The 13,308-nt window shown below is 48.9% G+C and overlaps 1 long non-coding RNA gene across 1 annotated transcript in view; it reads left to right on the forward strand.

Moving 5' to 3' along the window:
• Positions 1-3,930: 3,930 nt before the first annotated feature.
• LOC308145868 overlaps positions 3,931-13,308 on the forward strand; it is a 119,630-nt gene continuing 110,252 nt past the window's right edge. Inside the window, exon 1 of the long non-coding RNA XR_013937092.1 lies at positions 3,931-4,062. This is a non-coding gene — a long non-coding RNA (uncharacterized lncRNA). The remainder of the gene's footprint in view (positions 4,063-13,308) is intronic.

Below are 13,308 nucleotides of genomic sequence, written 5' to 3' on the forward strand. Positions count from 1 at the left end.
CTCCAACCCAGATGCGAGGCTCTAAATCATCCACAGGTTCCCCCCCGTAGAGCACAGGGCCGAAAGCAACGCTCTTATTTTCACCTCACGAGCAGGTGACGGCCCGAAATAGGTTCGTTTTGTCGGCAGAGGGCGGCTCCCGGGTCGTCCTACTTTGCTGGAAACACAAAGAGGAAATGAAAGGAGGGACGGCGGCCTGGCGTCACACGACGCTCAAGATTTCCTCGTGAATACGGCGAGGACGCGGGAAAAAACGTGGCTAAAAGAAGGAAGGAAATGTCGAACGTGACTGGAGATGATGTGCGACGGCGGAAAGGTTGGACTTGGAAATGCCGAGAGCTGCAAAAGAATCCGTGCATCTTGAACTTGGAGGTAAATGTCAAGCAGGAGGAAGGATTTTCTTGAAAACTCTTGACGCTGCAAATGATGACCAAAATCAATTGGCTTTTCTGAACTTTCCCGTTTTTGATTTGTCGGGAGCTTTCTCCTGGACGCCGGCGTTGGAAAAGTCAGAGGCGTTTGCTTGTCGGCTCTCCGACGCTCTTCCAGACAGACGTTCCCCCTCTGCAGTGACCCAACACATCTATTAGCGGCATCAAAAGGAATCAGAAGGACTTTACAAACCAGAGTAATTGGATCGAAGCGGCGCCCGGCGGAGGCGTGACGGGGCCGATAACCCCCGCCGATTGTGAAATCAGGTGTCAAGTGAGATGAGCTCGGTCGGCTGTCAGGCTCTCCGACGGGCCACATTTCCCAGACAAAGAGGCTCGGAGTGCCGTGCGTCAACAAACTCCACCCGGACCGCACGACAAAAGGCGTCTGGCGGTGGGCCGCCGGAGCCTTTTGTTGGGGGGGAGCGCGGCCGCTTCTCCAATTACCTGCAAGGTGTGAAGCCTGTCCGTGATGAGCAGGTGTAGCCAAAGGAAGGGGGCTCACAAAGAAACCCAGCCGTCGGGGGAGGGGTGGGGGGCGCTGATGCATGGGAATGCAGACGCACACACACTCGATAATGGCAGCGGTCTCTCGTCTGCACCAAAACATCTGCGTCCGAGCACTTTTAAGGCCGTTAAGCGCAAATGTCACCGTCCCGTCTACGGTCAGCATGCGTTCATACGTTCATACGTTCATGCGTTCACCCAGACGCAGCAGAAATCTCGCCAGCGCGGAGCCGCCACACTGAGCTTCACCGCTCAAAACCCCCCCCCCCCCAAAAAAAGAATGAGGCGTCTCCCGCTGTTCGATGACGGGTTTCCTGATGTCACATGTTTTGCCGTTCGGTGTCGGCGGGCGCTTCGTTCGTAAAAAATAATTACGGCTGTTTTGCAAAGAGTCGAGAAGAGACGGGCTGCCGCTCTTCCAACCGTCATCGTCATCAAAATAAGTGGAGTAGCATTGTGTGTGTGGAGTTTACGCGAAACATTATATTCCATGTTGGAAACCTATGTTATCCACTTACATCCTTCCAAGCGCACGTCCGCCTGCGCAGCCACAGATTTGTGGGTAAGTGTATGCAATTGTGTGGCGGAAAGCAAGGGATTTTTTTTTTTTTTTTTTTTAAGCCCCCCTGATCAGCCCTCCTCTGGGTTTTTATTGTCTGTTTGTGATTATAATTGTAAAGTAAACAGAATGCTCACATTTGGCTTATTCTCGCGTTTCTGTTGATGTTTTTCAATTTTTTTTTTTTATTTCCAAAGCGATCAACAAAATGTCAGAACTGAGAAAAAAAATGGCCCCTTCCAAGTTCCACAAGCTCAAGGTGACATCTGCGGAGCCGCTGCCGAAAGCAAGCCGGTCGTCGGAAAATGAATCACTTCATGCGTTTACGTCAAATCGTTTCTCCATCGTGCGTCGCAAATGCGAGGCTTCGGCGGCTATGGAGAAAATGAGACGCACCCAAGAGGTCACCTCAGACATTTTTCAACATTTTATGATTTGTCAGAGTCATAATGGGGAAAATGGCTGAATTTTTTTTATTTATTTAAGCTTTGTTTTCGTATTTTTACGTCGTCATTTTCTCCCCATGAGGTTTTGTGCGACTAAATCAGAGCTTTATGATCAAAAAAGACAAAAAAAAATGTCTTAACAATGAATTAAAACTAACTTATTCCCATGAGGACAGTTTATTTTGTGCTCCTTTTCCCCTAATAACATTAAAATACATTGAAAAGTTTCAAAACAGCTCGCAAAAAGCAAATTATATCTGAAAAGCTGTTGGTAAAATAAAACTGACCAGAGTTGTTTATCTTCTCTAAATAATATTGCGATTGATGAATTTATAATACTTTTATGGACATTTTTTTTGCTTTCTGATTATGGGGTTTCCTTCACATTTGATTTTTTTGTTTTTTTTTCCATTTTCACCCAAAGTCCATAAAACAGAAGTCGTGTTTTAAAAGTCGAGGTCACTTTGTCCTCACGTGGATCTCTGGAGTGCTTCAGACAACGCTCACATTTAATGCATTTTTATCTTAACTCCATCAATCCATCCTGTATACTCACTTTATCTAATGTGGAGACATGAGGGGCTGGATTACAGCCAACAACGTCCTGTAGATGTGAGTTTGAGCGCGTGACTGTGTGTGTTTGTGAGTCCACGTGAAACAGCGCAGGAGGCGGCCGGATCCACGGTGGATCACCGTGCAAAAAGGTTCGCGTATTAATTGAAATTGTTCCTGTTTAGAAGTCCTCCCGCCCATACGTCCGTCTTCTGTATGTATTAATCCGGCTGTCACCCGAGCTGATTTACTAAATTCAATTAGCGCGCAGCCATCAGGGCAAACAACCACACGCGTTCACACTGTGGACAATTTCAGCAAATTAACCTCGTGTTATAACAGAGAAATCCACTGCGCGCATGTCAAACACGTAAACCCATTCGGTGGATGACACGGTGTCACTTATACCGATAAACGATACGCGAAGGCTATAGCAGGCGACGTAGCTGTCGGATGACATCACGTAATACTCGCCGTGGGGAGTTTTCAAGAGTACCTCTGTGCAGTATCGGACCGATACCGGTATCGGTATCAGTGCATCCCTACTTTTTTTTTTTTTTTCGATCTTGAATGCAGCTGCATCCAGTGCAGGGATGCAGAGTTCTGGATCCTGTCCCGGAAAGAAGAGTACATCCTGTACAGTTCTCCAGTGTGTACACACACACACACACACACACACACACACACACACACACACACACACACACACACACACACACACACACACACACTAGACAGCCCATGTGCATGGATGTGGAACATGCAAACTCATTAAGTAGATTACACGTGTATGAATAAAAGAAATTGCTTAATTACAGTAATCAGAGTATTTGATGATGGTAATCAGTTACAAGTTTGAGATGGCGTGGCGTCTGCAGGTGGAGGAGAACAGGAGGAGGAGGAGAAGGAGGAGAAGGAGAAGGAGAAGAAGGAGGGCGCTGCGCGTCATAAATAAGCCTCGCGCAGAGGCGCGCGGAGGCAGAAGCGCGAGGCGAGCGCGTCCCGGCGGCCGGTGCTTTGCGGCGGAGGTCCTGTAGAGAGCGGTAGATAGTTTGGAGAAGTGCTGCTCCCCCTGTACTGTACTGTACACCAGGCGGAGGAGGGAGGAGCGACCGTGTAGTATTTCTTTCCCGGCCCCCCCCCCACTCCCCACCTCCACCCTCCGGCCCCCTCCATCACCAACGAGCCCCTTCCACCCCCTTCGTGCCGTTCGCAGCCCGTCAAAACGCGACTGGAAGGCAACAAAAGGGGAAACTATAACTCGTCGTCTCGCAGGGCCGACGCTTCGCGGCGAGGAGGACGGGGAGTTCGGAGTGAGAGGAGGGGGATAATCTTGGCGGTACGAAGCGGCTCGGCGGAGGTCCGGGGCTTATAGGGGGAGCGAAGGGGACCCGCGGGCGCGCGGGCGGGCGGGCGCGGGGGGGACAGGACAGGACAGGACAAGACAAGACATCCAAAGCGCTGCCGACACACCGAGCGAGCGAGCGGCGGACCGGAGCCTCGACTTTCTCCCGCTTCATTTCCGCCCGATGCTCCGTATCCCCGCCTCGTGGGGGGGTAACCGACGGTAAGTGTCCTTATCGGCTTTTGAAAACCCCCCCCCCTACCCGCTCCCACCTCCCCAAGCTCCGGAGCGCGCTGTGCGGGCTCCCGGCTCGGTGCAGCCCGGCGTCGCTGTCACGGATTCGGACCGGCGGCGGAGGGAACACGGTGTCTCGCGCGGTGCAGACTGGCCGGGACTGTTGCTGCACGGCGGGATTTGTTCCGTGCAGCGGTCAGGGCCCACGAAAAGCTCGCATCCCCACGCCTGCTGCAACTCTGCATGCGTGGTCCAGTCGCGCGTGCGCACGTGCACGTGCACCGATGCCCTCTCACTTCCCCTGCAAAGGAGTCTTCATTGTGTCTTCGGTCTCCTCCAATCACTTGCTTGACCCTGGCTTGGCCCCCTCCCCTCCCCTCCCGGGCTACCTTAAGTGCACCGTTACCTCCATTGAAATCCAACTTGGGGTCAATTTGCATGCTCACGTGCACAACTGGCTCATTAGCATGCATGCACCTCGCGCATCTCTGGGATTGCAGTTTGATTGCACTGAGCTGTGCAGCTCGTGCACCAGAAATACATGAGGGGCTGCTCCAGTCGGTCTGCGTTGCATTGGGAGCTGTCATTGTTGGGTATCAATTTCCCACAGACCCGAGGACTCGGCTTGCACAAGGGTTTGTTTTAGATAAAAAGCTGCCAGAGAAATGCAGCCAGGCTCGTTACAATACAATACAATACAATACAATACAATACAATACAGGGTGTACTTTTTTGTTTTTTGCTCAGAAACAACATGGCCCGGGGAGGTGCCTGAACGCGAATGCAGTCACCGGCTAAGTGATGCCGAGAAAACACTTTTGCTAGTGGCTGCTGATGCCCCAGCCTTGCAGCCTTGCAGGCAGGCAGGCGGCCAGCTCTGACACTTCACCGCGTCCTCCGACCACGTGAGGATCCCCCCCCAGTGAAAATAAGCCCCGGCGCGCGATTGCCAATCGCCGACGATAATGGTTTTGCTTAGTGCGTCTGCAGCTGTTTGTGTGTGAAAGCCTTCATCGCCCGCAATAATTAAATCACTCGGCGTAAACACTCCGGCTCCACGAAGCCTTTCCAGGGTCTCCGTTCTCGGCGGCGCTCATTTCCACGGCGGCGTCTTGCACCGCGCTGATGGAAAGTGACAGTGTAAAAAGCTCTTGCAGTTCAATCCTTGGCGCTTGCAACAGAAGCACTTCCTCCTGCTCGCTGAGGTGGATTTTCAGAGTGAAAGGATCTCCCCCCCCCCCCCATCAATCCACATGGTCAGCACAAGAAGCAGTGGCTTCATCTGTTGGATGGCGTATAGCTTCATTTCACAGTGAGTCCGGTCAAGCAGGAGCTTTGTCTTTAAGTCTTTCGCAGGAATAAAATGGGGGATGAAGTCACTTCACATCTTGTGAATGTGTCGGCAGTATTTGTGCGCTCGTCTTTGATTTTTTCTTTCTTTTCCCACACAAAGTTGGACTGAAGCAGCTATGTTGATGTCGGATCCACTGCTGTGGCCCCAGATGCCCACTGTTCATTAATCATTAGCCACCAGGTTTTAAATCGCAGCGTTCGCTCCCGGGTTGATGATTAGCTCTGGTCAAATCCGTCCGTTTATCGTGCTCTGGGACGCGTCGGATTTTAAACGCACCACGTGAGAATGGAAACCAAAGTCCATCCGTCAGAGCGGAGGTGTTTTAGGTGCTTTAGGTGCTTTAGGTGTCGTAGCGTGACGACCTGACGTGAAACACTTGGTTTGGTCCTGACTGTGCTGAAGCAGACTGAACGCTCTGGATGTATGCAGCCCCATGTGACCTGGTCTATATATTCCCTCTCTCCTCTCCTCTCCTCTCCTCTCCTCTCGGCTGGGCCTCCTTCAGGGGGCCAGAGGTGACCTTCTTCACTCTCTCCCAGCAGCGAAACACCCTGACGGGCCTCTCTTTTTGTGACCCTTTTTTTTATTTTTTTTATTTTCCCCCCTACTCGTGCCCGTCTTTCTCACTGCTTCTACGCTCTCCTCCTCCTCCTCCTCCTCCTCCTCTTCACCTCCTTCCTCCCCTCGCCGCCTCCTCCCTCCCATTCCCCCCGTGGCGGGGCGGCAGCGAACGCTGAGGAACACAGAGCGGCGTGTAGTTATATAACCTGGACTATGCAGCTGATGTCCTGGTCTGTATCTGCTGTATAATGATGTCAGAGCTGTCTAGAGAGGCAAAGGGCATGCTGGGTAGGCCAATATGTCAGCAGCTATTCCTGAACAGGGGTTTTTTTTTCTTCTTTTCTTTGGGTTTTTTTACCCCCTTCTTTTGGCCCTCTGAGGATGATTTTTGGAGCTAAACTCCTCCATAATGAGGGCACGGCTGATTAGCTGTCGGTTGTGTTTGTCAGTTTCGGCGCGGCGTGCGGGAGTGACGCGTCTCACTCCGAGGAATGTCACTGGCGTGGCAGTAAACTGTCCCGAGGCGAGCAGCGACGTTTGTTTGGCCTATATGTCAAACTGAATATACGGAGACGCGCCGGCCCTGACGTGGCGTCCGCCGACATACTTATCTGACTCTGGAATATCGTCTGATTAGAGGACATCAGCGTCACACGGGGCCTTTCCTCTTCATAAATGCACATCCGTGGCTGACGACGCCCCCCCCACCCCCCCACCGATAATCCTTTGTCTTTACTTTCTGCGTGACCTGAGTTGACTGCCGCTTATCGTATAGGAGCGGAGCCTTGAGGCGCTTCGCCATGTTGTCTGTGTGTCCACGTATGTCTAATTAGATCATAGCCCCCCCATATGCTATAGACTTGTAGACGGGCTCATAGGCTCCATTCAGTCAGCGCCGACGCAGCCAGCCACAAAATGTCATCTGATCATCACGGGTTCCTGCACTGAAACTAGGCTAATGGATTTCGTGGCCATGTGAGGTATATAGCCTGTGTTGATCTGCGGCGCTGGAGTCGGATGCATGGCGTCGACAAAAGCCCTCCCAAACACAAAGGCCGTTTGTGCGGAAATGTTTGATTCAGTTTTGTTTTCATTTTGATCAAATGAAAGCGGCCTCTTTATGCATGAAGAGAGCACTCAGATGACTACCCAAACATCAAGCTCCCTTTGACACAATATGCCTATACATCATTATGCATAGCAATTATTGCGTCCAAGCAGGAATGAAATCAGATGACCTCCAGTTTTTTTTTTTTTCGGGGGGTGGGAGGGGAGAAGCTTCCCAGCCATTGATGCTCGCAGGAATTTAACATTTTGTTTTGAGCTCCGAGCACAAGTGGGACAACACGCAAATGAACCCCGGCTCCGGGGCGTTCTGAGAAAGAGGCGTGCAGACCTTCTCAGACGGTACAACGTGTGCACCTTGCATGGAAGCTTTTAAAGCGGCGTGCTTCATTTAGTGGATCATTAAGTTGCACTTACAGGAGGTTTTTTTTGCGGCAGGGGCAGAATAGTCAAATGTTTCTGTCGGTACGTTGCAGAATCAGGGTTCCCCCCCCCCCCCCCCCCCCCCCACACACACACACTTCTGTCGTAGGAGTGCTTTCACAGCACCCAAACAAAATGTACAGAAACGACCAAAACAATGCCGACAGTGTCTCCTGTGTTTTGTTGTCGTGTAGCGTAGCAGCGAGCGCTCCGCCTCCGTTTCTACTCCAGGGATGTCGGAGGAGCGCTGTGCTCCCGTCTATAAGTCGTCTGGACTTGAGCGCTCGCCTCTCGGCACACACTGACACTACTTATGCTGGGGAAACTGAGAGAATTGTATCTGGCGTTTGAAAATGTGCCTCCGGTTTTATGAGCGATACTTCTGAAGCAGCTAAATTTAGCTCTCAGTGACATTCACACTATTGGTTTACTACGAATCAGAGGAAAAGCTGCTATTTATAGAAAGGAAACGCTAAAAAAGTTGGTTAGTTCACATTGTTATACATTAATTTTTGTTCATTGCTGTGTTGATCAAGATACTTGTATTCTGGTACTTTCTGATGCAGGGTACAGTTATGAGTATTTGAGGATTACGGTCTGTTGGATTTGAATGTTTGATTTGGCTCCTTCTGATATGAGCTGAGCAGTTCGAGGGTACCCAGAAAAATGTCTCACTTCGTCAAACGTGAAAGTTGATTTTGTTTCCAAGCAAACTGGAATTTGTAGTCTTCCAACTGTGTTTACATTTTTGGAAAACTGAACACAAGAGTGTCTGGGATATGAAACATGGCGTTGCAGCAGCTCAAGTGAAAAAATATCAACATTTGAACTGAGTTCAGCCTTAAAAAAAAACATCCAGAGTCTTGAAGGCACCAGAATCGTCTGAAAGGTTGTGAAAGATCGTTGATGCTTTTTCCAGTTTGTCTACAAACGGGATCTTGCGCACACAATGCCTCGGGAATTTTTCAGAGGTTTCCTCGAGGCCAACGTTTCAACAAACCCATAAATGTTTCGTGAAATTTAAATGGGGGGGGGGGGGGGGGGCGTAAAGATTTCCTTCAGGAAGTTAAATGACGTCGTGTTATAGATGTACATCAACGAACTGAAACTGGGTCGTAAGTCTTTTTATGTTTTTTTCCTGGGCGTACCTTCAAGGCTGCTGATCAAAGACTCTCAGGGTTTTTAACGCCACATCAGTGGGATTTGAACCAGTGATCCTTTAGGTCAGGGGGGTTAGTCTTAAGACCTGTGTGCCAGCAAGTGTCCGAAGACGATGGAGGCTTATTGATTAGTGCAGGGGTTTGTGCTCTTGCCTCACAACGACAAGTCAGTGAAGAAATAACTGTTTTTACCCTCCATATTGAGGTACGAGTTCCTGTTCCGGGTCGTCTATTCACCGTCTCTACACGAGTCCCCACAACAAACCCTTAGTTTGATGCTTCCTGCGATTCAAAGCAGTTTCTTTCTTGTCTGTGTAAAGAAAAAAAGACTGTAATTGGTCCAACATCAAGTGAAATCTACCCTTAAACATTGGTTTTCTTTCCACAATCCCGGATCTGCCGCTTCCAGTCCAACACGCATTGTTGTGGGCGTAATGTTCTTTTCTGCAGCAGCGGTGAAATCGCTTGGGCTCGTTTTTTATGTCTTCGTGCCTATCTGACGTCGAGCTCGTTGCCGCCAAGTTTGTTTAACAAATTCAATGAAATAAGATCTGAAAATGACTTTATTTACGATTCCCTTTTGAGTGGGCGCATCTGATCTTGCTGGACAACCGATCTGGCGGTTTTCTGGAAACATTCGTCCACAGAAGGAAACGGGCTTGCGCAGCTTTATATACTGTCAGGCTGTAGACGACTTAACAAGTCAATTAATGATCTGAAGAGGCACCGGTGTAGTTTTATACTCAATCGTATTTGGCAATTTGCTGTTTCAATTTACTACAAGGTCAGAAATGGATTTTATTCCTTCAGTTCAGGAAATGCAAGTTCTTGCTGGTCGCAAGTACGTTCGTAAATGATTCACCAGATTTGGATATTAAAGTCATGTTTGATTTACCTGTTTAATCATAGTCTACTTCCATATGAAAATTGTAACTCACGCTTACTCTCAATACCTTTAATATAACCTGATTATTCCAATGATATTTTTATTTGGAAACACATTTTTAAAAAGTCTATATTTTCCACTTGGTTTTATTCGGGGATGTTTATTTGGACACTTGTTGGAATGAGACTGATGTTGTAACGTCTGAGAAAGACTTTATCAGTGTGATCTGTGTCGCCGCGGCCTAACGATAGCTTTTACAAAGTCGATACAAAGAAGCAAAACAAAGCGTGTGACGTTAACGTGGGTTTATTTCGGTAATCAATCTGTCAATTAAGTTGTTGGGGGATATTTTTCTCTCACAATTGACTCCTTGTGTCATTTGCAGTTTAGCCCGGAGACATAAGCACTAAATCCCATTTAAATCGAGGCTATAAGGATCTTCAAGAATATCGCCGAGTCAGCTGATATTAAAAAGTCATAAAAAATAATTATGTGTGTCCTCGGTCTCATTTTGCCGCAAAGCCCGTTGGAGCCCGTTTCCAGCGGTGATATTCTGGCACGCAGAGCGACCCTCCGATTCAAAGCTTGTTGGGGGGAGGGGGGGTGGGGGTTGGGGGGGTAACGAATGAGGCTCGTGGCGCCACGCCGGTTTGTGTTGCATTCAGGGACTGCTGATAAGCATGCTGTCGCGGAGAACACGACAAGAGATTATCTGTGTGGCCTCCTCCAGTTGAATGGGGCGGGAGGGGAGTGGGGTTGGGGGGGTGGGGGGTGGTGGTGGTGGTGGGGGGGGGGTGGTCCTTTTAGATACAGTAACACCCGTCCTCCTCGTGGAGGCATGACGTCAGGCGGCGAGCACCACGGTTGTGGCTTTCCTCCTCGCACCTCCCTTTCGTTTCCTCTTATCGGGTTAGGTTTCACTTTGCGCCCTCGCCCGCTCTTTCTTTCATTCGCGTACCCCGATGCGCAACCAGAAGCGTCCTGCTCCTCATCTCGCTCTCTCTCTCTCTCTCGCTTCCTTCCTCTGTGCCTCAGAAGCGTCGGCCGTCCCGCTGCCAAACCGGCAAAACCTCCGAAATCACCGGGGAAAACTCATAACTCGTCAAAACGGCCAGAAAGAGTCGCAGGAGTGTTTTTTTGGTTGTTTTTTTTTACACAGCTGGCCCTCTCTCTTATTAACACCGGTCAGCTTGGCTCGGCCGGGGGCACCACCGGGGGCCACTCACAGCTGGCCTCCCATCAACCGGAATACTTGGCACCGAGGGCCGCGGGGGGTTATTTTCGCCAGGGCGAAGCGGAGCGCTCTACGAGGAGGAGTCCGTCCGACAGTTGCTGGCGCTAGGCTGGGCTACCCCCCCCTCCCCCCACCCCATCCACACACACACACACACACACACACAATTCCCCCACTCCCCACCCACCTCTCCAGCTTATGCGGCGGAATCGAAAATGAAGCCACCGCAGCACATTTTCAAGACATGTTAATCAACCGGTTCCCAAGACAATAAACACTGGGGGCTCGGCGGGATACAGATGGGTTCCCCTTCGCGTGGATCTCAAAACTAAAGTGGCAATAACATTTTCAGTATCCGCATCCCCGAGGGCAGAAGATAATCAGTTTATAATCAGATTCCCAGGAGGAATTATTGTGTGTGATTATAAGTCAGTTTTGTATGTGGGCGCGGAACATAAAAGTAATGAAAGTTAATTGGAGATTTACTGTAAATGCATAATTGTTGTTTGAGCTCAAGGAGTGATTTATTGTTTGCCTTATGCTGAAAATATCCGGGAAGTGGTGTTTTGAGACACTACGCTCTACTAAAAAGGCCACTTCTCCACAGAACCCCACTAACTCTCAGCATCACGCTATACGCCGCAAAGTCTTTCATCGTCTAATCAAATCTTTCATTTTATCCTTTCAGATCTAAACGGGCAGCGAACGTATATATAATTCGATCAGTATGAAAATTGGTCACGGAGCAAAGCGGGGACATGTGTGAGGATATTTGTGTTTTTTTTGCAGAAAATGCAACAAGACAGTCCGTTGCTTGTTCGGTTTTAGAAACTTTGAAAGGGTTTTAAGTATTTATTTTAGCATTGTTGTGATGCAGTGATGAGAAAGAGGGACGTTATTTGGAGCAACGAAGACATCCAGTGTTTTAGCTCCGGGTAATATCGTTATATTAATATCACCACATGTTGTATGTTCAGGTAATACGGTGCAGACTGGTACCGTACTGCAGATAGTCGTCACGACGCCCCACAACTTCAGTGTTTTTAGTTGCATAAAATACTGCAAAGCAAAGGGGAGGTGCACATGTTCTCCATACCGACTTTAACTCATGTTTTAGAAGTAGTATTATACTTCATATCCTTCATTTTGTTGGTTAATATGCCGGCACTCCTATGCAATATGTGTGACATTGACACTTGTGTATTTACTTTCTTCATTCCCCAAACTTGCTTCGACCAAACGATCCTTTCTTTGTCTCTGGCGTCGCACTTGTTTTGTAAGTGTGTGTAAATTCAAGAAAGTGCCCTTAGCGTCACCGCCGAGACCCGATTCGCCAGTTTCCGAACCAAACTTTGCACTTGTGCTGTACATTCGCTGTGCTGTGTGTGCGTTTTGTGTACGTTGAGCACAAATCAGCCGCCCCGATCAGCCACTCCCAGCGCATGTGGAAAGCACAGCTAATGGCTGCGATGTTTAAGTCAATAGCGGGTACAATGCATTGCGATAAGAGGCATTAAGAGCCGAACGGCCATACTGCTTCCTCTTGGAAAATTTCCATGCTCCCCGACGTATCATCTGCAGCGGTAATGAATAACTCGGAGCACGGAGATGCTTATAAAACCCCGCAATTAGGATTTTGGCCTCGACCCAAGTTCTGCTATAGCGGCATTCAGTGTATATCGGTCAGCGTTTCATTACTGCGGAAAACAAAGCCATAAGCACGGAGAAGGCAGGATTAAAAAAAGAAAAAAAAAAGAAAAGAAAATCCCATCCAGCCGAGCTCCTGCAGCACTGTTAAACACAACTTAACTGGGATTACTACTTTTGGGAAACCAGCATTTGATTTATTTCTAAAGCGACCGCTTGCTTGGATTCCTCCCGAGCCCTCGAATTAGAATCGGGAGTAAAAAGGGGAAAACTGGGAGTTTTATTGCTCCGCGTTTTGTAATCCATCACGCTTGAGGAAATTCGGGTGGACGGGTTCCAGCGCGCGACGGTTTCTCCACCTCCTTGAATGTTGAATTTTGTATTTATTTATTTATTCTCAACATTCAGATTGAACTCGAGGCCACTGTTTACGCCAGACGCGCCTAAAGCGTTCCAGTGAAGTGCCGTGTGGGGAAGTCGGTCTACAATTACGAGGCCGCGAAAATGAAGACCTGTGGAAGTCGGACTTCAGATGAGGAGCGTGCGGCTTCTCATTAGCGGTCGCGGCTTCTCACTCCCCGACTCTGTTAAATTGGGTTGTTAACTGTCATGGGGGGGGGAGAAAGAGGCCGTTGTTGGCTCCTCTCACGTAGATTAACCCAAATATCTCCTTCCATATTTAAAACTCCCATTCGGGTAGAAATTGCAGAGCATACATGCATGTGGCAGTGAAGCATCCAAACAAGTAGCTTTATCTGAAAAGGAAAAAAAAAAAAAAAAAAAGCAGCATGACCACAAAAGACACTTGCAGCCCAAATCCTGTCATATTTAAGTGATACGCTTACAAATTTAGTGTAAGAATCTAAGAAAATGTTAATTCTGGCTTTCCTGTAATGGAAATGAC

Source organism: Blennius ocellaris, assembly GCF_963422515.1.
Source record: "Blennius ocellaris genome assembly, chromosome: 21".
NCBI lineage: Eukaryota > Metazoa > Chordata > Actinopteri > Blenniiformes > Blenniidae > Blennius > Blennius ocellaris.